General features: G+C 36.2%; 1 pseudogene; it reads left to right on the forward strand.

The window, feature by feature from the left end:
* The first annotated feature begins 1923 nt into the window (after positions 1-1923).
* LOC126020843 (pyruvate dehydrogenase E1 component subunit alpha, somatic form, mitochondrial-like) overlaps positions 1924-24015 on the forward strand; it is a 73570-nt pseudogene continuing 51478 nt past the window's right edge.

Raw genomic sequence — 24015 nt, forward strand, 5'->3', positions numbered from 1 at the left:
CGCGCCAAAAGTATGATTGACAGCACCTTTGTACTGCCCCCTTCTCCTTCACTATAAAAGAAGGAGCTGTAGCCCAATAAAGGGGCCTTTGAACAGTGAAATATTGTCTTAGGCCATTTATTATTAACCTCTCTTAAATTTCTTACAGTGTGGTTGTGCTTCTACTCAGCAAAATAGAAGTGCGGTCGTCTGAGAAGCCTTCCCAGCAAATTCCTGCTGGCCGGGCCCCCCTGGGGGGCTTCTGGACCCTGCATTTTGGCGCCCAACACTGGGCTCGAAGATCACCGCCACACTCCGAACGACTATAGGTCGGCGAGTCCGGAGCTGTTTCATAAATCGCAGGAAATACCTCATCAGGGTAAGCGTTGAAACGAGTTAGCCTTAATCAAAAATTTAAACTGCAGTTTTTTCAGTTGTTCTGATCGCCGCCCCTGATTGGCTTTTGGGGCTTCACCCATAGGATACGCTACCATGGGTGTTTTCGTGGAGTACTGAACTTAAATTCATTAAATATATACAGTCTGAGTTGAAAGCCAGACATGTAGAGGTTACCAAAAAAGATATTTGTAATTTTTTAATGTTTGTTCATGATGTTTGCCAGAAATCTAGTGTTCCTGGGCTCCCTCTCGCTCTGACTCTGTCTCTCAGTTTCCTTCCTCTTCTGACCCTTCATCTTTACTTCTGCCGCTGCACCCTCTGTGCAAAATCCTAAACAGCCCTTCACTTCCCTAGTCTCAGCTCCGTCCCTGTTCCACCAAAACCTTTACTCCCCTCACCACCCTCCCCTCCTTAGCCAGCAATTGCAACAATACAAAGCCTTTAATTAAAAAAGCCACACAGCTGTTTCAAGCCATGTGACCCCAGCCCCTTACACGCTCTCCTGCTTGAAATCTATTGGGGGCGGCGCTGTCTCCCCCGCTGAAAAGCTGAACTCTTGCAAAGTTAACTTTTTCTCCGCAGTAAAATCTTTCCTTCCAGCAAGCAAGCACACATTCTAATCTCTGAGCTCATCGCTGGCTTCACCTTAAAGGGACAGCGCCCATTTTCCAAATCCCAGCTTAAACCCGGTTCCACACGTGGCAACAAACTTTTGCTACTCCCCCCCCCCCTTGGCCATGCGGCCGCTTCAGCAAAATTCAGCGAGCAGGGCGAAAACCTCCCATCCCTTACTATACAAATGCCTATCTTCCCTCAGGCTGCTATAATTGTCTCTCTGGTGCTACAAATGTTCCTTTTTCCTGAGTTGGGATGCCTAAGTTGAAATGTTTTTCTAAATATAAAGGCCACAGTTGGTAAAATTAAATGTGTTACAAAATGTCATAAATATAAAGTTTGTAAAGTGGTTCAGGTCATGGGCATTTTTTAATAGTTTAAGCTCCTTAATCTGCGTTTAAATGTTTCTCATATTTTGTCTTTTTAATTGCTCTTTCCTCTCCATGTTTGTTATTCAAATCTAATAGTCAAATAACATTTTGTAACATTTTTAACTTTGTTTTTGAGGAATAATTTGTAAATATAACACAGGTGTCTTTCTTACCTCTGCATTGGAAAAAAAAAAAAGCAAAACTTCTTTGTTAAAATTACTGCACATGTTTAGAAAGTTAATTTTTTAAAAACTAAAATAATACAAGTGAGCCACCCCCAATCAATTTTTGCCACAACCTGGCCCATTCACCCATTCCCCAGGACACACTGGCTATGTCAGCTCAACCTCTCCCATGCCCTGAGCTTTTCAGGACTCTGCCTGCTTCCTCACCCTTCCAGCACATGCTGTCCTCCGGACACCCCTCCTCTTCTCAGCTCATCCTTGTCATGATCAACGCCTCCGCCCAGACGCCTTCAGTACCTACTACTCACCTACCTCACCGTCCTAAATTGCTGCCTTGAACTGCCTCACTTCACCAACGATACCAACCTTCTACGATGCGGTATGAAGCTTCAACAACATAGCTTAACTTTAAAACTAGTGGTGGAACTTGAACTTTGCCTTTGGTACCCAATATGATTCCCCCTATTGAAAATTGTAATCAAATTCTTGTCGTTGATTTCTCCTTTCAGTTCATGATTGCCCCCAATTTAACGTTTTTTGCCTGTTTCACTGGTTTATCTCCCCCATTGTTTCACATTTGTTTTTTCAGTCCTAAAACTACTGTGTTTTCATTGTTTTAATGCCTAACTTACCTGTCAAACCTGCTCTCACCCTAGCCTTAATCATAGGCCTGGGTGCTACCGCTGTAAGCACAATAATTTATTCATTGGTTCATGCTCTAAAATCTGTCAATGCCTTAAGTATAACTGTTGTTAATAATGTTTACAAACTTAAACTAAGTTTACAACACTTAAAGCACATTGTTAAATCCCTAGCAAAGATAGTGCAGCAAAACCACCATGCTTTAATTTGGTTTCCTTTTTTTTTTTGAAGAAAGGGGGAGTCTGTGTAGCCCTTAAGGAACAATGTTGTATTTTTAAAGACAAAACAGGTTTAGTTAGAGATAGCGTTCAACATATTGGTGATGGTATAAAAGATTTTCAAAAACATTTCGATGAAGAACAAGGATGGTACCAGGATTGGTTTTTCTCTTCCCCTTGGCTCCACACAATCTTGTCCACTATTTTGGGCCCTCTTATTAGCCTCATGCTGCTCTTTTCTCTTGGCCCATGGATTTTCCGCAAAATTACTGCCTTTATTAAAAACCAGGTAGATGAAAAGGCAAAAACCTCTATTCAGGTTAACTACCAGCGTCTAACCCCGCGTGACTCCTGTGAAAACTTGGCTTTAGTCACCAAGCCGCCTTTCCAGCCACTAAGTTTCCAGGAGATAGAGCGCATAGCTAACAGACGGAGCTCGCTCCGGCACTTGTGCTCTCGGCTGTGGAGACACCTACGACGGGATTAGCAAGGTCCCAGTTAGGGCACGGCCCTAAAAGGCTACAACGCATAATTCGGATCTCTGCGCACACCCACGGCGTTTGTAGCCACCTTTTAAATGCGGCTTTGGCCGTGTCCGACCTGGTCAAACCTTGTATGCCTAAGACACGGTTCTTCCACTCGCTCACGACTTTCCTTCTTTTATTAGAAGAGAAAGGGGGAGATGTTGGGAACTGACTTGTTTGAGGACATTTTGCGGTTCTTTCTGCCATAGCCCAGCTTTTCACCTAAAAGCAATATGCAGTCTTGCTGCAAATTTTTGAGCTAAGAGAAAAGAATGTGCAGCTGCAGGACATAATTTAGCTCTAAGCCCGGAGGAGAGTAAAAACTGCCTGGTACAGTTATCAGAAACTAGGCCCCATTCCTTAAGACCACATTCCGGAGTGAATTAGGCTGTTTTCAATAAGTATATGCTACATTGTCTATTCAAGATCACTGAGACAAGCACATCTTGCACCATTTCCTGATAGTCAAGCAATTAGGAATGCAGCTAGAAGGACACTAAAAGTTTCCATTGAAACAGCGCGTTCAGCATAGCTTGAAGGTCATCCAGCCCCCTAACCCACTGTCCACTTCGCGCCAAAAGTATGATTGACAGCACCTTTGTACTGCCCCCTTCTCCTTCACTATAAAAGAAGGAGCTGTAGCCCAATAAAGGGGCCTTTGAACAGTGAAATATTGTCTTAGGCCATTTATTATTAACCTCTCTTAAATTTCTTACAGTGTGGTTGTGCTTCTACTCAGCAAAATAGAAGTGCGGTCGTCTGAGAAGCCTTCCCAGCAAATTCCTGCTGGCCGGGCCCCCCTGGGGGGCTTCTGGACCCTGCATATATATATATGCATTATATGTTATCTAAACATTCATATTAAGGTAACTCTAGTTTAAAGTCTACTTGCTCACCTGGAAAAGTCAACCTTATGTGGGAATTATGAAATAATTAGGTGTGCATGTAGGAGAGTCTACATTATGTTTGGATATCTATGAGACAATCAGGGCACTGCTTATTTAGAGGGTTCCGATTTTCAAGATTGAAAGTACAGTTCCTCTACCCTGCTGCTTTCTTTAACCTGACAGCGCCGTAATTCTAGATAATTGCCTTGCAGGTAGCCAACCAGTTTTGATTACCTACATTTCATATGAACTCCTAACCCCACCAAAGAGTGATTCCTGAATGCAGATCCAGAAGCAACCAATGAGCATTGTTGAGTGTGGCCCCAAAATAGACTAAAAAAATCCACTATACTTGAGATTACTAGATAAAAGAAGCCATTGGTAAAATTAACTAGCAGTATTAGCTACAGTAATAGTTCTTCAATTTCTTATTATTAGCAGAGGACTTGAGCTATCTAAGATTACCTTCGATAGGAAAGAATAAATCTTCCTTTATTTTCTTTCATTCATTTATTTGGGGATGTTTGTCAAGTTATTCACAATATCTAGCTGAAAGATATGCAAAGTCTGCCGGTAGAGTTCTGGGTTACTTTGGCTCAATATTCCAATTGTGGTAGTAGCATCTGGAATGAAATATCCTGGCCTGGTTATGAACTCGAAAATAATGGCTGATACTTTCACATTCTTCCTGTTATGTTAAATTCTCCCTCAGAATCTATGATATATCTTTATGATGTATGACTAATATTTGGGGTTCCTCCAATATATCAAATTGTGTAGTATTACATTCACCCCTTCTAATGGCATATTCCAATCTCTGTTCCTGGCTCCACATTCTTCCCTGAAAATCCTGAGGCCACTTATATATAAGTAGATGTTAATTAGACACTTGAAAGTGTTTTTTCATCCAAGACATATCAAGAATAATGAAATAATTATAAATCAAAATATTGGCACACTAATTATATTTAGTATCATTCCAAGGTAACAAAACACATATGTACAAAATGCAGAAGTTGAAGTGATAGTGCAGCAGGTTACCTTGATGTAGCTGAATTTGGTTTGATCTCAGGCAACCCATACATTACCTTAATGCTACCAAAAGTGATTCTTGAACTCAGAACCAGGAGTAATTCCTGAACATATCCAGGTCTCCCTTACATCCCAAAATATTTAAGACAGTTAAATTATACAAAATCTTTTAAATTTTTGTTGATTTTTTCTGGTGCCAATTATCAAATAGAGGTGTCACATATGATAGGCAAGTGTTCTACAGCTGAGATAACTAACACTAGAAATATTTTAGAATAGTAATTATCACAATATTGCAGTAAGGGGATGAAAGACAGGCTGCAGCTAATAAAATTATGGGGACTTTTAAGGTTTTACGTGTTCACATACCACCTCGAGTTCCTCTTCAGATGGCTAATCATGGCAGCTTTAAAATTGTGTAAAGAGCTTCAGGAAAGGAATTATTTGCGCTACCTGTGAATTTTATAATGGACTTGATCTGAAGGTACTACTTTTGTCATTTTTTTTTTTGCTACTTTATCTTGAGGTTAGGCAGAAATTAAACTTTTGGAATTAAAAATAAAAGGTTTTCTGCATAAGCTTATAAACCATTGTTTTAATGGTTTTGTGGAATTATTACAAGATTTTCTTTATTTTAAATGTTTTTGTTGAAAGAAAGATTGAGAGACTCCCAAGTAAAGCTCAGGAGTCCCAGAGCCACTCTAGATTATTCTTGGCCTGCTGAGCTTTCAGTTCTGTGCTAGGACCCAAATATGTGGTTTTCAGTGTCAAGAGACCATCAGAGACACTCTAATAATATTCAGTAATATTCAGGGACTTCCTTGTGACACTTGGAAATGTTTTCTGATAGACTCTGAACTCTCTTCTATCTTTTTTTTCTTTTTCTTTCTTTCTTTCTTTCTTTCTTTCTTTCTTTCTTTCTTTCTTTCTTTCTTTCTTTCTTTCTTTCTTTCTTTCTTTCTTTCTTTCTTTCTTTCTTTCTTTCTTTCTTTCTTTCTTTCTTTCTTTCTTTCTTTCTTTTCTCTCTTTCCCTCTTTCTTTTCTCTCTTTCCCTCTTTCTTTCTCTCTTTCTTTCCCTCTTTCTTTCCCTCTTTCTTTCTTTCTTTCTTTCTTTCTTTCTTTCTTTCTTTCTTTCTTTCTTTCTTTCTTTCTTTCTTTCTTTCTTTCTTTCTTTCTTTCTTTCTTTCTTTCTTTCTTTCTTTCTTTCTTTCTTTCTTTCTTTCTTTCTTTCTTTCTTTCTCTTTCTTCTTCCTTCCTTCCTTCCTTCCTTCCTTCCTTCCTTCCTTCCTTCCTTCCTTCCTTCCTTCCTTCCTTCCTTCCTTCCTTCCTTCCTTCCTTCCTTCCTTCCTTCCTTCCTTTCTTTCTTTCCTTTTTTTCCTTTCTTTCTTTCTGTTCTTGGGCCACGCCCAGTGATGCTCAGGGGTTACTCCTGGCTAGAAATCGCCCCTGGCTTGGAAAACATATAAGATGCCAGGGATCAAACTGCAGTCCATTCTAGGTTAGTAAGTGCAAGGCAAACACCCTACCGCTTGTGCCACCGCTTTGGCCCCTCTTCTATCTTTCCTGCTTAAAAAAAAGTAACTGATGTCTACACTGGAAAAAGTATAAACATTAGATGATTAAAATATTAAAATACAAATATTTAGCCAACTTATTAGAATTTGTAACATTTTCTTAAAAGCAATTTGTATATAATACAGTGAATAAGGTGTTTGCTTTGCAATTATTAGATCAGGGTCTGATCCAAAGCACCCAATATGGTTTTTAGAAGAAAACCTTGAAGACCATGACGATCAAACCTAAGAAAAACAGAATAGTAATAATAATTGTTTGTAAATGCTGAAACAATTTAAGTTGAAAATGTAGTTACTAATATTCCATTTACTTAATAATGATTTATATAACTATCTAAAATTATATTATGTGTTTTATACTTTTGTACTGATGGATATAGACTATTTCAAATATGATCAGTTAAAGTCAAAAGTAATTCTTCCTTTTTTACATATTTATACAATTTACAAATACTAATAACATGCTTTAGCATATCAATTTTTAGAGAAGAAAAATTTGAATTTCTTTAAACTGTTATACTTTTATACTGTTATACTGTTAATTTTACAGTGAACATCCAAAATGACTTCATAATAATAACTGAATTTTATTACAATTACATAGTAATAAAATGTCAGGTTAGTTATAAAGCAAACAAAGAAATATTTTGGCATCCATGAACTTGTTGGTTAAATTATTAGTGGTTCATTCATTTCTATTTTAGCTTTTAAGAATACCTTAACATTTTTATAAATAAAGCTTATAGGTAAAATTGAGAATTTATTAACATTTAGATAAACAAGTTTTAAAGTAAATTTCAAAGATGTCATGAAACATACATCAAAAATTATATACAATTTATAAGAAATTTGAATTTTTCAAAGGCTCGTGTTTTTATCTAAATTGGATAGCATACATAGGATACAGACATAAGTTGCATACTAGTTGGTAAAAAAAGTCATTAAAATGTTATTCTCTTCTCATCTATTAAAAGTAGGATGACCTTTTGATTTGGAAAATGTTTCAATTGTCTTTATTTTCCACACTCAGAATATATTTGGCACATCGATTAAAGTTCTTGTTTTACATGATATTGACCATGACTTGACCTTCAATTATGCATGTTCCCTCTGAGAATCACAGGGAGAAAAATGTGAGTATAGTCAAGAGTAGTATTAAGCAATATGTGTGACCCTAAAACTAAAATATTAAAAATAAAAAATTCTGAATCAAGAAAATGAGTTCTGGGACTAGAGATAAAGTGTATATTTTAAAGATGTAAAGAACTAAATGGTGAACAGATATGGGCACTAGATCTAAGATCATTACTGAACACATCCCTTGGGTCACTGGAGTACCTTCAAGATGATTTGGCTATCATTTCTCTGTAATGCCCTTGAAGTGCCTATGCAGTGAATCATCTGAGAATCATTAAGAGGTGCTCTGTGTCTTCTGAGCAGCTCTGATGGTCATCTTATTAAGTAAACGAGTTGATTTTGATAGAGACCTTGTAGCTTTTGCATCAGAATTCTGATTCAATGGGGCCGGCGAGGTGGCGCTAGAGGTAAGGTGTCTGCCTTGCAAGCGCTAGCCAAAAAAGGACTGCGATTTGATCCCCAGGCGTCCCATATGGTCCCCCCAAGACAGGGACAGTTTCTGAGTGCTTAGCCAGGAGTAACCCCTGAGCATCAAACGAGTGTGGTCCAAAAAAAAAAAAAAGAATTTTGATTCAAAAAAGTACTAAAGGACATAAAGGTACTCAAAGAATTTTATCTAATTTAGTACAGTATGATAACTCTAAATTATTCATGATCTAGATTATAATTAGGTTTGAGGTTACTTAAATTAATTATTTTAAATTAAGTGAGCTTAAATTTTATATCTGGTCCTCCCAAGTGTTATGCAGAAGTTCCAGAAACCACTCCTAGAGAGGTTCATCCAACTAGGTCCCCGGTTAGATGCTAAGGCCCAAATGCTGCTCAGGATCTTCAGTGTTGGAACCAAAAGGGCTATATCTGGAATTCTATATATCTGGAATTCAAGGGCTATATCTGGCATTCAGGACCATGGTAAGTGATGGTCAGGATGTGGTGCCAAAGATAGAACTTTATTGACTATGATATCTGTTGTGTCCTTATTCTTTCATAAAAGTGTTAACTGAACTACTCATGTCTAGAAATTTACTTCTAAATTGGTTTACTTTATTTGTATGTTTACTTTAATATATTTTATTTGTATTTTCTAATTACATAAAGGAGGGTTTTGGAATTGGTATTTTTGCTTGTATGAAACAACATATGTTGTTACAAATATAAAAACTATATATATACACACAATATTAAATTTTTCTGAAACAAACTACACTGTCCAAGCTAATATCCTGAATCTATAATTTGTGAATTGAGAGAGCTAGGAAAACTTACTTATAGTTGCTACACTTCCATTTTGCCACCTATTCCAAAATATCTATAAAAGTATTTTATATGCATATAAAAGTTCACTTTCATATTACTTCCCATTACTTCCAGAATCCCCTTCCCATAACTACCATTGTCTCCCCCTCAGATGGGCTTCCAACCAACTCAGTTAGATAGGCTGGTTCTCTGGTTCTGTTTCATTAGGGCATTTGTTATTTCTTAGTATGCATCTTTGTATTTCACATCTGAAAAAGATAATTCTGTGTGTCTGCTTTTCTCCTTCTGATTAACGTCTTTCAACATGATGGTATTCAAATCTATTCATGGGCAACAAATTGCATGCTTTCATCAGTTTTATAGATGAGCAGTATTTCACATTGTATGTATGGCATAGTTCTTTCTATCCAGTCACCTATTTTTCAGAAAGTTGGAAAACTGATGGCATTTCTATATGTAAATAATAAACTATATGAGAGACATTTAAAAATCTAATCCCATTTTCAATTGTGCCTCAAAAATTATTTTAAAAAAATCCTGAGAATAGGCTTATCAAATAAAATAGAAAACATACTAAGAAACCTGTAAATCACTTTTAAGAGAAATTATTAGTAGGAAGTCTTAATTATACTTGCTATAATTCTCCTTTTTCCACCTATTCCAAAATATCTGTAATAAATTTTCATATGTTTACATGAGTCCACTTCCCATTAACACTATTTTCCCCTTTTATAAAAAAAAATATTTATATCTTCTACATAGGGCTCCCACTTTTTTCTATAGAATCTTGGAACATGAAATACTTTGTTTTACCTCATATTTATACATCTTTCAACAAATCAATAAAAGGAAAATAAGTGAATGGGGCCCAGGGGCCAAATGGTCTCAGATGCATTGGATGGGGAAAAAAAGTCAGAACTAAATACCCTAGCCAAAGTCAATGACAAAAGAATAGAAAAACAGAACCAAGAAACCAAGACTACAACAATTTAAACATAAAATGGACCTATTACACTGGTTGACCAGAAGGCTAAAGACAGAGGTAAGGGATGCATTCTGGGAACTATTGTGGAGGGATGTCAACACTGGTGCTGGGAATGGACCTAATTCACTGTCGTTATATACCTGAAATACAACTATGAAGGATTTATGATTTACAATGGTTTCAATAAAAAAATTAAAAAAGAAATATTACATGTCTAAAACTCAGCTATCAGTAATTTTGTAAAATACACTTTCCTAATTAAATAAGATTTAAAAAAAAGACAAGCTTCTCAGCGTTGGTGGTGGGAAGGTTGCACTGGTGATGGAAGATATTCTTTTTTATAACTGAAATCCAACTACAAACATGTTTGTAGTCATGGTACTTAAATAAAAATATTTTTAAAATAAACATTTAAATAAATAAATTTGATATAACAAATAAAAACAAATATAATTCTAACTGTCACTTCCACTTCCAAATAGTTAAAATTTCTATGACTCTCGAGGAGTCTTATTGAGACATTATTGAGGTGCATCATTGTTTAAAAATTAAAATATTTCTTGCAATGTTTGACAATATGATTTATATGTACCTGGCATAGTTTATATATAGCTATATAAGTGTTTAAGGTAATGATAGCTTATTTAGAAAAAGAATAAAATATATATTTTATGTCTTTATAAAATGGTTACACATAGGAAAGAGAATGTGTAAAGAAATATTGCTTCTGATAATATTCAGTGAAAAATGAAGTTATTGTCTATGCTTGAGACAATATAATAACATCACTTTGTTAAATCTGACCATATATTTTTAATCTTATCTCTCACTCCAGCTTTTTTTTTCATTCATTCGCTAGATGAATGTACACCTATTTTTGGTTTCCCACTAAGAGATGTCCTTGCAGAGCCCTTGTTTATCAAGATGTTATAAAGCAATAATGGTGTATTCTCCTATTTCTTACTCTTTTTAATGTAAAATTTCAAGCATTTTATCAATGTCAGACTGTGGGATACACGGATAGAATAAAATCTGAGTCAGATGCCTCAGAGGCTAAGGAGGAAAGAACTAATAATTTTCAGTTGAACATGATAGTTTACATTTCCATATCATAGCATCTTGACTTTTACATTTTCAAGATAATCTTCAAGTTTAACTGGGCATATTTAAGACAAAATTTTGAGACTTATTCATTATATAAAAATTTACATAATTTTCTTTTGTAAAAGTGATGTGTTATATATACTCAATGAAAAGTACTAAACTATAAAATAATAAATATTGGCTTCTTGCAATTTAATTTAATTTAAATTTAAAATGAGCATATTAAATTAATCAAGTCAGAAAGGAAAGACAGAATACAACAGTCTCAATCTTAAGTGAAACAAAGCAATAACTAACAAAACAGTAATAATAGCTCAGACTTACCACAAAATTGAGGTTACTGTACTGTAATGGGAAGGACTGTTGAAAGAAAGGACTAGAGGGAATCAATTTTATAGTTTTAAGTGTAGTTGAATGTTGCTTGTAGATGTCATGTGCAGCATATAGTTATCAAAATGCAGAACTGTATTCCTAAAACCTGTAGTAGATTCCAATTTAATTGATAAAAAGAAATATTAGTACAAATATTCCACTTGCTAATCATATGCATACAAATGTGTTTGTACATTAGTTTGTAAAATAAGATGTTTGCTATTACAGATTATTAAGTATTTCATCAATCTCCTTTTTTATATTAGCAAGGAAAATATTTTCATAAAATGAGTAGACTTAAATAAAAAAATTAATGAATATGTAGGTCATCATTACAAAGTATAAATGATTCATCCCAAAAGACAAATATTTATATTCGTGGTTAAATACTAATTCTTGAGAAATGCTTTTTAATTACTGTTAAATCTATTGTCATAATATATACAATGTATTTTTTGAAAACTCAGGATATTTTTATGAAAAATTTTATTTTGATAACCTATATCCTGAGAAGTCACAAGAACAAGAATATCATTAAATTTAGAACAGAAATTAGTTGAGTTCTGAGATTAACTTTATAGCTCTAATATGTATGCATATATAAGTATATATGTTTGGAACCAATTCTATAGCATATACTTATGTTATAATTTTTGTAGAATTCGTTTTTGTTGTTGTTTTGGTTTGGTTTTTGGGTCACACTCGGCAGCTCACAGGGGTCACTCCTGGCTCTATGTTCAGAAATTGCCCCTGGCAGGCATGGGGGACCATATGGGATGCTAGGATTTGAACCTCTGTCCTTCAGCACACAAGGCAAACACTTTACCTCCATGCTATCTATCCAGCCCCAATTTTTGTAGAATTCTATCACTAGAATCTGGGGACCAATTCTTTCTGGGAACCAAACAGGGTATTGTGCATGCTAAGAATGTACTTTGCCACCATGTCCACTATCAGTTCAATCCTCTATGTTTTTAATGTATTTTTCTTAGATAAAAAGTGAGCTACATGATGGGAACGGGGAACATAGATTAATTATTACTAAATACTCTTTACTAGTGCCATATCTTCCTCATTAGCCCCTCAATAAAAGTCTTGAACTAATTGTTGGTAAATATTTATTCATAATGAAGGGATATATTGATTTAATTTTATTATATATATTATAAAATATTATATATGTACTTTCAATATCTATATATAATAATATGACTGAAAGAGGCATTTTCATAGAGTAATGGGCTAAAAAATAAGGTCTTTGATGTATTCTGTCATAACCTTCCCTAACATAATTTGAAATTAGAGACACTTTGTCTTCCATAGTCTAAGGTATAAGTCTGATATTTTCTGCTTTTCCCCCAAAGGCATATTAAATAGTCCAGGGGTCCCTTTGAACAATGGATTAAAATTTTGACATTTTCTCAGGTTCAGATTCATATTTTATGAGTCCAGTGCCACCCAGACATGCACATAAAATTATTTAAGTCCCATATGTTCATTTGTACAGAGTATGCATTCCATTACTCATAATAAGAAGTAGAACATGTGAATATCTCTTATATAAAGTCCTTACCGAGAAGCAATTTTCTCCCCATGGAATTTTACAAATTCTTTCCAATTTATAAGTGAGAACTGTACAACACTTTAATGATATTTCTAGAGTGGTATCTTATCTTTTTTCTGTGACTTTTTTGTTCTTCTTTAGAAAAAATATTTTTAAGAGCTTTGTTGGAAGATACATTCAATGTTCCCACTACCCAAGTATTATAGAAATTATATCAGAACATAAATATTTCTATTATGTAAGATATGTAAAGGTATTCCCATCACCACAGAAATTAAATGAATGCATGTTTTATTTATTTTAAAATGTGCCTTCCCACTGACAGAACTTTACAAGAAAAAAACATCTAACCCCATCAAAAAATGGGGAGAAGAAATGAACAGACACTTTGACAAAGAAGAAATACACATGGCCAAAAGACACATGAAAAAATGTTCCACATCACTAATCATCAGGGAGATGCAAATCAAAACAACGATGAGATACCACCTCACACCCCAGAGAATGGCACACATCATAAAGAATGAGAATAAACAGTGTTGGCGGGGATGTGGAGAGAAAGGAACTCTTATCCACTGCTGGTGGGAATGCTGTCTAGTTCAACCTTTATGGAAAGCGATATGGAGATTCCTCCAAAAACTGGAAATCGAGCTCCCATACGATCCAGCTATACCACTCCTAGGAATATACCCTAGGAACACAAAAATACAATACAAAAACCCCTTCCTTACACCTATATTCATTGCAGCACTATTTACCATAGCAAGACTCTGGAAACAACCAAGATGCCCTTCAACAGACGAATGGCTAAAGAAACTGTGGTACATATACACAATGGAATATTATGCAGCTGTCAGGAGAGATGAAGTCATGAAATTTTCCTATACATGGATGTACACGGAATCTATTATGCTGAGTGAAATAAGTCAGAGAGAGAGAGAAAAACGCAGAATGGTCTCACTCATCTATGGGTTTTAAGAAAAATGAAAGACACCCTTGTAATAATAATTTTCAGACACAAAAGAGAAAAGAGCTGGAAGTTCCAGCTCACCTCAGGAAGCTCACCACAAAGAGTGATGAGTTTAGTTAGGGAAATAACTACATGTTGAACTGTCCTAATAATGAGAATGTATGAGGAAAATGGAGAGCCTGTCTAGAGTACAGGCGGGGGTCGGGTGGGGCGAAGGGAGACTTGGGACATTGGTGATGGGAATGTTGCACTGGTGATGGGTGGTGTTCTTTACATGAGTGAAACCCAAACAGAATCATGTATGTAATTAAGGTGTTAAAATAAATTAAAAAAAAAACTTTAACCTGCAAAAAAAAAATGTGCCTTCCCAGAGGAGATGATATTCTTTGAGTTTGGTTCAGTAAATACCTGCTGTATTCATAATGGGAGAGTCAAAGAGAATAAACTTCTCATTTGACTTAAAACCAGTCCCTACAAATATTCTATAAAACATAAAGATACAAAGTCTGATGAAAGATAGATTCAAAACTCAATAAACACTTGATAATGAAAGAAAAAGAAAAAATAAATTATAATGAAAAATTAGAGAAAAAGTAGAGTGAAAGGAAGTGAAATAAAAGAAAAAAGAAACAAAGAAAAGAAAAACTTAAGGGAAATTCTGAATGTGTATTCTCACTGAGAAGGCACAATACTGATGTTTTTTTCTGTCACTTTCACAAATACTTTAATATAATTGTAACTTTTAATTTCAGATTTGATCATGCAATTACATCTCAATTTAACTGAAACTTTACTAACCTCCACTGCTATTTCATTTTATTTTTAAAACCTATTTTAATCACTGTGATTTTATAATACTAGAAATGATGGAGTTTCATGCATTACAGGATTTCAATCCTAGACCTTCACCAGTGTCTGCTTTTCTTCATCATTATCTAATTCCTCCTCATGAAACATTGTCCTACAGCATGGTACGCTCCTATTCCATTTACCAGTTCACACATGCTGTTGGTTTGGACCATTTCTTTGCTTTTTATGACTCACATATGAGAGGAATTATACTTTATCTGTCCAGCTCCTTCTGGCTTAGTTGGCTGAACATGAAATCTTCCAGTTCCTTCTATGTAGCAGAAAAGTGCACTATTTTGCTTTTCTTCTAACCAAGTAGTATTTCATTGTGAATGGGTACCATAATTACTTTATTCAGTCCTCTGTTCTTGGGCAAATGGATTTTCCCTCCAGATTTTGGCTATGATGAGTACTGATGCAGTGAACAAAAGAGTATGAATATTTTTTCTGAAATATAGTTTTTGGGGTCCTTGGGGTATTTGTCACAAAGTGGAATATCGGGGTCATCTGAAACTAAATTTTTAGATTTTTTTGTGAACTGTCCATATTATTTTGATACTTTTAAGTCTGTGGGTTTATTTTATTTTGCTCATATTAGCCTGACAAATGGCATTGATTCATTGAAGATGCTTCTGAGCTTTTCCTATGATTTCTTCAATACCATTTATGAATTCAGGCCAGATATATGTCTTTAATCCATATTAAGTTGACTTTTGTATGTCACATTTTTCCCATAAAGAAGTTTGTATTTAATTTACTACATGAGACATTTATTTCTAAGTGTTAGTAAAATTTTAGGTAAACTTGTGGAGCTCAGTTAAAGTCTAGACACTAATGGGGAAATGTCTCTTTAAAATAATTCACAAATAATTATTTTGTTTAATCATTTATTAAATAAATTATGATGTAATGATCTTAATTTTTCACAGAAAATTATATGGGACTGTTTACTTCTAATCTTTCTGAAGCAAAAGTTAAAAGATAGACAGACTTAGGTAAGTATTTATTTATCTCGTGTAATTTATTTATTTTAATTGCTTTATTTAAGCACCTTGGTAACAAAATTGTTCATTGTTAGGTTTCAGTCATACAATGGTTTAATATCTTTCACAAGCACCCATTCTACCACCTATATCTTCCATTTCCCTATCATCTCCCACCTCCACCCCCTACCCCTGCCTGTCTCTAGGGCAGGATATTTGAATTTGCTTCTCTCCTCTGTCTCTGTCTCTGTCTGTTTGTCTGTCTGTCTCCTTCTCTCTCTCTCTCTCTCTCTCTCTCTCTCTCTCTCTCTCTCTCTCTCACTCTCTCTCTCTCTCACTCACTCCAACCAGTTCCAACTATCATTGTTCTCTTCTCTAAATGCACTTTGTGGTGAGTTTCTTACCCTGAGCTGGACCTCCTGACCTTTGTCTCTATTGTCTTTGGGTATTAACTCTTGTTTTACTTATATCCTACAAATGAATGAGATTATTCTTATTATCCCTTTCCATCTGGCTCATTTGAAGTCATGAAATTTACTTATCTCATGTAATTTAATCTTTGAGTTTGTTGGGAGGGAAAAAGATTAGCTACAGGGTTCTGATAAAATGTGAATTGAACAAATTGTTTGTCATAGTCTTCTTAGCACAAAATTAAGCTGTGTCCCTTAAGAGCCCCATATTTCTACAAAACTTTAACACAAAGGAATATATAAGAACTGAAATGTCAGAATGAATGTGTCTGCAAAAATAATTTTAGCATAAGTTGTAAAAGACATTAAATCTACTCTAGAAATTAAAATTTAAACTATTTATACTTTTATTTTAAACTATAGAATATTGTATTTCAAATAGATATTATGTATGAACTTATGCATAAGTAACATTCCTGATTATTATTAGTTACAGATTTTATGTTTTATGGTGTCACTATGAATACTGAATACTAACTCTTTTTCTCAGGGTGTTTTTTCTTTGGTTGTTTTGCTGATTTTGAGTGATATTTCTAACAGTGCACAGAACTACTCCTGGAATGTGCTCAGTTTCCACTTACAGAGGGGTATGAGGACTTGTGTTGCTGGGAATGAAAATAAGGTTGGTTGTGTGCAAGATAAATCTTTTACATCCTTCATTATCTTTCTGACTATGAACCATATATCATAGGGAAAGTTATCTGAGTCTCTATTATGTGTGAGTGAGAAAGAGAGAGACAGGACATAGAGATAGTGATAGAATTGATCAATACAAAGCATCTTGTATATGAAGATATCTTATTTAATAAATACTATCAATTCATTAATGTTAAACTTGTGGTCAACAACACTATAGCTTTACCTCAAGAAAGTTTGTCTCACAGGTTTTTCCCCCTTAGGCATATCTCAGTATTTTTGAGCTTAGAAACTCCAGACAGCACTGCAGGAGTATGCTGGGCACTATTTCAGAAAAGCAACAAAATTTACTGCAAAGCACAAAGCAGTGAAAAAATTGTGATTATATGTATACCAACAAGAGTATTTTTATTTTTTTGAAAGCTGAAATAAAGAAAGTGTGATCTTCCATCTAAGTTGGGAATGTGCTTCTTAGGCAATTGAAAATAAAAATTCACCTTCATCTAGCATCTATTCAGGAATGACCATGAAATTTCATGAGAATTAGAATGAGTTAAAAATAAATTTTAGCCAGAAAGATATTTATAAATATGGAGTCCTTTAAAAATAAGACATGATAGTTATCTATGTATGTGTCTATACACACATGTGGATTCACTTAATTATTTCTCTTTCATTGTTGAATGAAGGCATAAAAAAGGAAAGAAAATCCACTTTTAAGCATAAGTATTTTTAAGAAAAATGCAGTGTCATATGTCTACAACACAATTGCATGAAGAAATGTAATTATCTGAAAATTCCTCCATATTCTCCTTTATGTATTAACTATCCCATATCTATATCCCTAGCAACAACTGATTTGCTTTCTATACAGAGAAAATTTTAACAAAATATTTCTAAATGGAATTATATATTGTGTAGATTTTCCTGTTTTATCACATAGTATTATGTGCTTGATATTAATCTATATTGTTTTGTGTTTAAATATCTTTCAACGTTATTACTAAGAATATTTTAATTTATATATTGTTGAATTACAATTAATATTCATCCTCCACTTTAGGGTATGATCTGGTAATGGGATTATTGGATTATTTCCTATTTGATATTCTTTTTTTTTTTTTTTTAATGCATAATTTTTTTTTTTATTTAAACACCTTGATTACATACATGATTGGGTTTGGGTTTCAGTCATAAAAGGAACACCACCCATCACCAGTGCAACATTCCCATCACCCAAGTCCCAAATCTCCCTCCTCCCCACCCAACCCCCGCCTGTACCCTAAACAGGCTCTACATTTCCCTCATACATTCTCAATATTAGGACAGTTCAAAATGTAGTTATTTCTCTAACTAAACTCATCACTCTTTGTGGTGAGCTTCCTGAGGTGAGCTGGAACTTCCAGCTCTTTTCTCTTTTGTGTCTGAAAATTATTATTACAAGGGTGTCTTTCATTTTTCTTAAAACCCATAGATGAGTGAGACCATTCTGCGTTTTTCTCTCTCTCTCTGACTTATTTCACTCAGCATAATAGATTCCATGTACATCCATGTATAGGAAAATTTCATGACTTCATCTCTCCTGACAGCTGCATAATATTCCATTGTGTATATGTACCACAGTTTCTTTAGCCATTCGTCTGTTGAAGGGCATCTTGGTTGTTTCCAGAGTCTTGCTATGGTAAATAGAGCTGCAATGAATATAGGTGTAAGGAAGGGGTTTTTGTATTGCATTTTTGTGTTCCTAGGGTATATTCCTAGGAGTGGTATAGCTGGATCGTATGGGGAGCTCGATTTCCAGTTTTTGGAGGAATCTCCATATCGCTTTCCATAAAGGTTGAACTAGACAGCATTCCCACCAGCAGTGGATAAGAGTTCCTTTCTCTCCACATCCCCGCCAACACTGTTTATTCTCATTCTTTGTGATGTGTGCCATTCTCTGGGGTGTGAGGTGGTATCTCATCGTTGTTTTGATTTGCATCTCCCTGATGATTAGTGATGTGGAACATTTTTTCATGTGTCTTTTGGCCATGCGTATTTCTTCTTTGTCAAAGTGTCTGTTCATTTCTTCTCCCCATTTTTTGATGGGGTTAGATGTTTTTTTCTTGTAAAGTTCTGTCAGTGCCTTGTATATTTTGGAGATTAGCCCCTTATCTGATGGGTATTGGGTGAATAGTTTCTCCCACTCAGTGGGTGGCTCTTGTATCCTGGGCACTATTTCCTTTGAGGTGCAGAAGCTTCTCAGCTTAATATATTCCCATCTGTTAATCTCTGCTTTCACTTGCTTGGAGAGTGCAGTTTCCTCCTTGAAGATGCCTGTAATGTCCTGTAGTGTTTTGCCTATGTGCTGTTCTATATATCTTATGGTTTTGGGGCTGATATCGAGGTCTTTAATCCATTTGGATTTTACCTTTGTACATGATGTTAGCTGGGGGTCTAAGTTTAATTTTTTGCAAGTGGCTATCCAATTGTGCCAACACCACTTGTTGAAGAGGCTTTCCCTGCTCCATTTAGGATTTCCTGCTCCTTTATCAAAAATTAGATGGTTGTATCTCTGGGGAACATTTTCTGAGTATTCAAGCCTATTCCACTGATCTGAGGACCTATCTTTATTCCAATACCATGCTGTTTTGATAACTGTTGCTTTGTAGTACAGTTTATAGTTGGGAAAAGTAATTCCTCCCATATTCTTTTTCCCAATGATTGCTTTAGCTATTCGAGGGTGTTTATTGTTCCAAATGAATTTCAAAAGTGTCTGATCCACTTCTTTGAAGAATGTCATGGGTATCTTTAGAGGGATGGCATTAAATCTGTATAATGCCTTGGGGAGTATTGACATTTTGATGATGTTAATACTGCCAATCCATGAGCAGGGTATGTGTTTCCATTTCCGTGTGTCCTCTCTTATTTCTTGGAGCAGAGTTTTATAGTTTTCTTTGTATAGGTCCTTCACATATTTAGTCAAGTTGATTCCAAGATATTTGAGTTTGTGTGGTACTATTGTGAATGGGGTTGTTTTCTTAATGTCCATTTCATCCTTATTACTATTGGTATATAGAAAGGCCATTGATTTTTGTGTGTTAATTTTGTAGCCTGCCACCTTGCTATATGATTCTATTGTTTCTAGAAGCTTTTTGATAGAGTCTTTAGGGTTTTCTAAGTAGAGTATCATGTCATCTGCAAACAGTGAGAGCTTGACTTCTTCCTTTCCTATCTGGATTCCCTTGATATCCTTTTCTTGCCTAATCGCTATAGCAAGTACTTCCAGTGCTATGTTGAATAGGAGTGGTGAGAGAGGACAGCCTTGTCTTGTGCCAGAATTTAGAGGGAAGGCTTTCAGTTTTTCTCCATTGAGGATAATATTTGCCACTGGCTTGTGGTAGATGGCCTTCACTATATTGAGAAAGGTTCCCTCCATTCCCATCTTGCTGAGAGTTTTGATCAAGAATGGGTGTTGGACCTTATCAAATGCTTTCTCTGCATCTATTGATATGATCATGTGGTTTTTATTTTTCTTGTTATTGATGTTGTGTATTATGTTGATAGATTTACGGATGTTAAACCAGCCTTGCATTCCTGGGATGAAACCTACTTGATCGTAGTGGATGATCTTCTTAACGAGGCATTGAATCCTATTTGCCAGGATTTTGTTGAGGATCTTTGCATCTGCATTCATCAGTGATATTGGTCTGTAATTTTCTTTTTTGGTAGCGTCTCTGTCTGGTTTAGGTATCAAGGTGATGTTGGCTTCATAAAAGCTATTTGGAAGTGTTTCTGTTTGTTCAATTTCATGAAAGAGTCTTGCCAAGATTGGCAGTAGTTCCTCTTGGAAAGTTTGATAGAATTCATTAGTGAATCCATCTGGACCTGGGCTTTTGTTTTTCGGCAGACATTTGATTACTGTTTTAATTTCATCAATGGTGATGGGGGTGTTTAGATATGCTACATCCTCTTCCTTCAACCGTGGAATATTATAAGAGTCCAAGAATTTATCCATTTCTTCCAGGTTCTCATTTTTAGTGGCGTAGAGTTTTTCAAAGTAGTTTCTGATTACCCTTTGAATCTCTGTCATATCAGTAGTGATCTCTCCTTTTTCATTCCTGATACGAGTTATCAAGTTTCTCTCTCTCTTTCTTTGTTAGGTTTGCCAGTGGTCTATCAATCTTGTTTATTTTTTCAAAGAACCAACTTCTGCTTTCGTTGATCTTTCGAATTGTTTTTTGAGTTTCCACTTCGTTGATTTCTGCTCTCAACTTTGTTATTTCCTTCTGTCTTCCTATTCTTGGGTCCTTTTGTTGAGCATTTTCTAGTTCCATTAGCTGTGTCATTAAGCTACTCAGGTAAGCTCCTTCTTCCTTCCTGATGTGTGCTTGCAAAGCTATAAATTTTCCTCTCAGTACTGCTTTTGCTGTGTCCCATAAGTTCTGAGAGTTTGTGTCTTTATTGTCATTTGTTTCCAGGAACCTTTTGATTTCCTCCTTGATTTCATCTCGGACCCACTGGTTATTGAGCATGAGGCTGTTTAACTTCCAGGTGTTAAAGTGTTTCTTCGGAGTCCCTTTGGAGTTCACAAATAATTTCAGAGCCTTGTGGTCAGCGAAGGTAGTCTGCAAAATTTCTATCCTCTTGATCTTATGGAGGTATGTTTTATGTGCCAGCATGTAGTCTATCCTGGAGAATGTCCCATGTACATTGGAGAAGAATGTGTATCCAGGTTTCTGGGGATGGAGTGTCCTATATATATCCACTAGGCCTCTTTCTTCCATTTCTCTCCTCAGGTCTAGTATATTCTTGTTGGGTTTCAGTCTGGTTGACCTGTCCAGTGTTGACAAAGCCGTGTTAAGGTCCCCCACAATTATTGTGTTGTTGTTGATATTATTTTTCAGATTTGTCAACAGTTGTATTAAATATTTTGCTGGCCCCTCATTCGGTGCATATATGTTTAGGAGAGTGAATTCTTCCTGCTCTACGTACCCCTTGATTAATATAAAATGTCCGTCTTTGTCCCTTACAACCTTCCTGAGTATAAAGTTTGCATTATCTGATATTAGTATGGCCACTCCAGCTTTTTTATGGGTGTTGTTTGCTTGGATAACTTTTCTCCAGCCTTTTATTTTGAGTCTATGTTTGTTCTGACTATTCAGGTGCGTTTCTTGTAGGCAGCAGAAGGTTGGATTGAGTTTTTTGATCCATTTAGCCACTCTGTGTCTCTTAACTGGTGCATTTAGTCCATTGACGTTGAGAGAAAGAATTGTCCTGGGATTTAACGCCATCTTTATTTCAAAATTTGGTGTGTCTTTTGGGTAGTCTTGTCTTAGATTAGGTCTTTCAGTTTTTCTCTTAAGACTGGTTTTGTGTCTGTGAAGTTTCTGAGCTGTTTTTTGTCTGTGAAACCATGTATTCTTCCATCAAACCGGAAAGTGAGTTTTGCTGGGTATAGTATTCTGGGTGAAGCATTCATTTCATTCAGTCTTGTCACAATATCCCACCATTGCTTTCTGGCATTGAGCGTTTCTGGTGACAGGTCTGCTGTAAATCTCAGGGAAGCTTGCTTGAACATGATTTCCCCTTTTGATCTTGCTGTTTTCAGAATTCTGTCTCTATCTGTGGGATTTGTCATTGTGACTAGGATGTGTCTTGGGGTGGTTTTTCTGGGGTCTCTTTTGGTTGGTACTCTTCGGGCATGCAGGATTTGATCACATATATTCTTTAGCTCTGGAAGTTTCTCTTTAATGATGTTCTTGACCATTGATTCTTCCTGGAAATTTTCTTCCTGGGTCTCTGGGACTCCAATGATTCTTAAGTTGTTTCTGTTGATCTTATCATAGACTTCTATTTTCGTCTGTTCCCATTCTTTGACTAATTTTTCCATTGTCTGCTCATTTGCTTTAAGTTTTTTGTCCAATCTCTCCTGCTGTATGGAATTGTTATGTATCTCATCTTCCACAGCACCAAGTCTATTCTCAGCTTCTGATACCCTGTCCCAGAGCTTATCCATTTTGTCATTCACTTCGTTTACTGACTTTTTCAGTCCTGTTAGTTGACATGTTATTTCAGTTTGGAGTTTTGTCATTTCTGCCTTCATATTTTCTTGGTTCTTATTAGTGTTCTGTTCAACTCGATCCATGGTTTCTTGGAGTCTGTTGAGCACCTTCCATATTGCGAGTCTAAAGTCCTTATCGGAGAGGTTGATTAGTTGTTCAGTCATTATCTGGTCCTCAGAATTGTCATCTTCATTCTCTATGTCTGATGCTGGCCTGCGTTGTTTCCCCATTGTCACACTTGTATTGTGGGTTTTTCTACGTGTTGTGGTGGTATTCATTGTCTATATGATGTAGGCAGCACACTCCTCTGGCTCCTCCCTTTCTGGATGGGCTGACTTGCCTCTAAGGGAGGGGAGTCCTCCGTGGATGAAGCCTCACACTGGGTCAAATCTTAGCCCCGAGCATGCAACGGAGAAGACAGTCCAGAGAGAAATGTTTGCTTCTGTGATATAGCGCCGTTCTTAGTGTGATTTTTCCTTCTTGTTGCAATGGAGTTCTTTCCTTAGAAAGAGTGCACGGCCGCGTAGCGAAGCGGAGCGGCCGTGCTCCTCTGAGCCTCTTTTTGCCCCACTCGCAAGAGTTTCACGCAAGAGGACAGTAGACAGACATAGACAGGTCACACTCACAGTCTTTCACAGCTGAGCCCCACTGGGCCGGTGTACTTTCGCGGATTTTCCCCGCCTGGTGTCACACACAGGGAGCCAGCTTTTGCAAAGGATAGCCGGTTTTTATGCTCTGAAGTCCCTCCCTGAAAATGGCGTCTGGGCGAGCGAGGTTTCTGGAGGCTCCTTTTGCCCCACTCGCAAGAGTTTCACGCAAGAGGACAGTAGACAGACATAGACAGGTCACACTCACAGTCTTTCACAGCTGAGCCCCACTGGGCCGGTGTACTTTCGCGGATTTTCCCCGCCTGGTGTCACACACAGGGAGCCAGCTTTTGCAAAGGATAGCCGGTTTTTATGCTCTGAAGTCCCTCCCTGAAAATGGCGTCTGGGCGAGCGAGGTTTCTGGAGGCTCCTTTTGCCCCACTCGCAAGAGTTTCACGCAAGAGGACAGTAGACAGACATAGACAGGTCACACTCACAGTCTTTCACAGCTGAGCCCCACTGGGCCGGTGTACTTTCGCGGATTTTCCCCGCCTGGTGTCACACACAGGGAGCCCTATTTGATATTCTTCTCCCACCCTAAGGTGTGGCCTGGTATTTGTTAATAAAAGCA

This window comes from Suncus etruscus, chromosome 10, assembly GCF_024139225.1.
Source record: "Suncus etruscus isolate mSunEtr1 chromosome 10, mSunEtr1.pri.cur, whole genome shotgun sequence".
Classification (NCBI taxonomy): Eukaryota; Metazoa; Chordata; class Mammalia; order Eulipotyphla; family Soricidae; genus Suncus; species Suncus etruscus.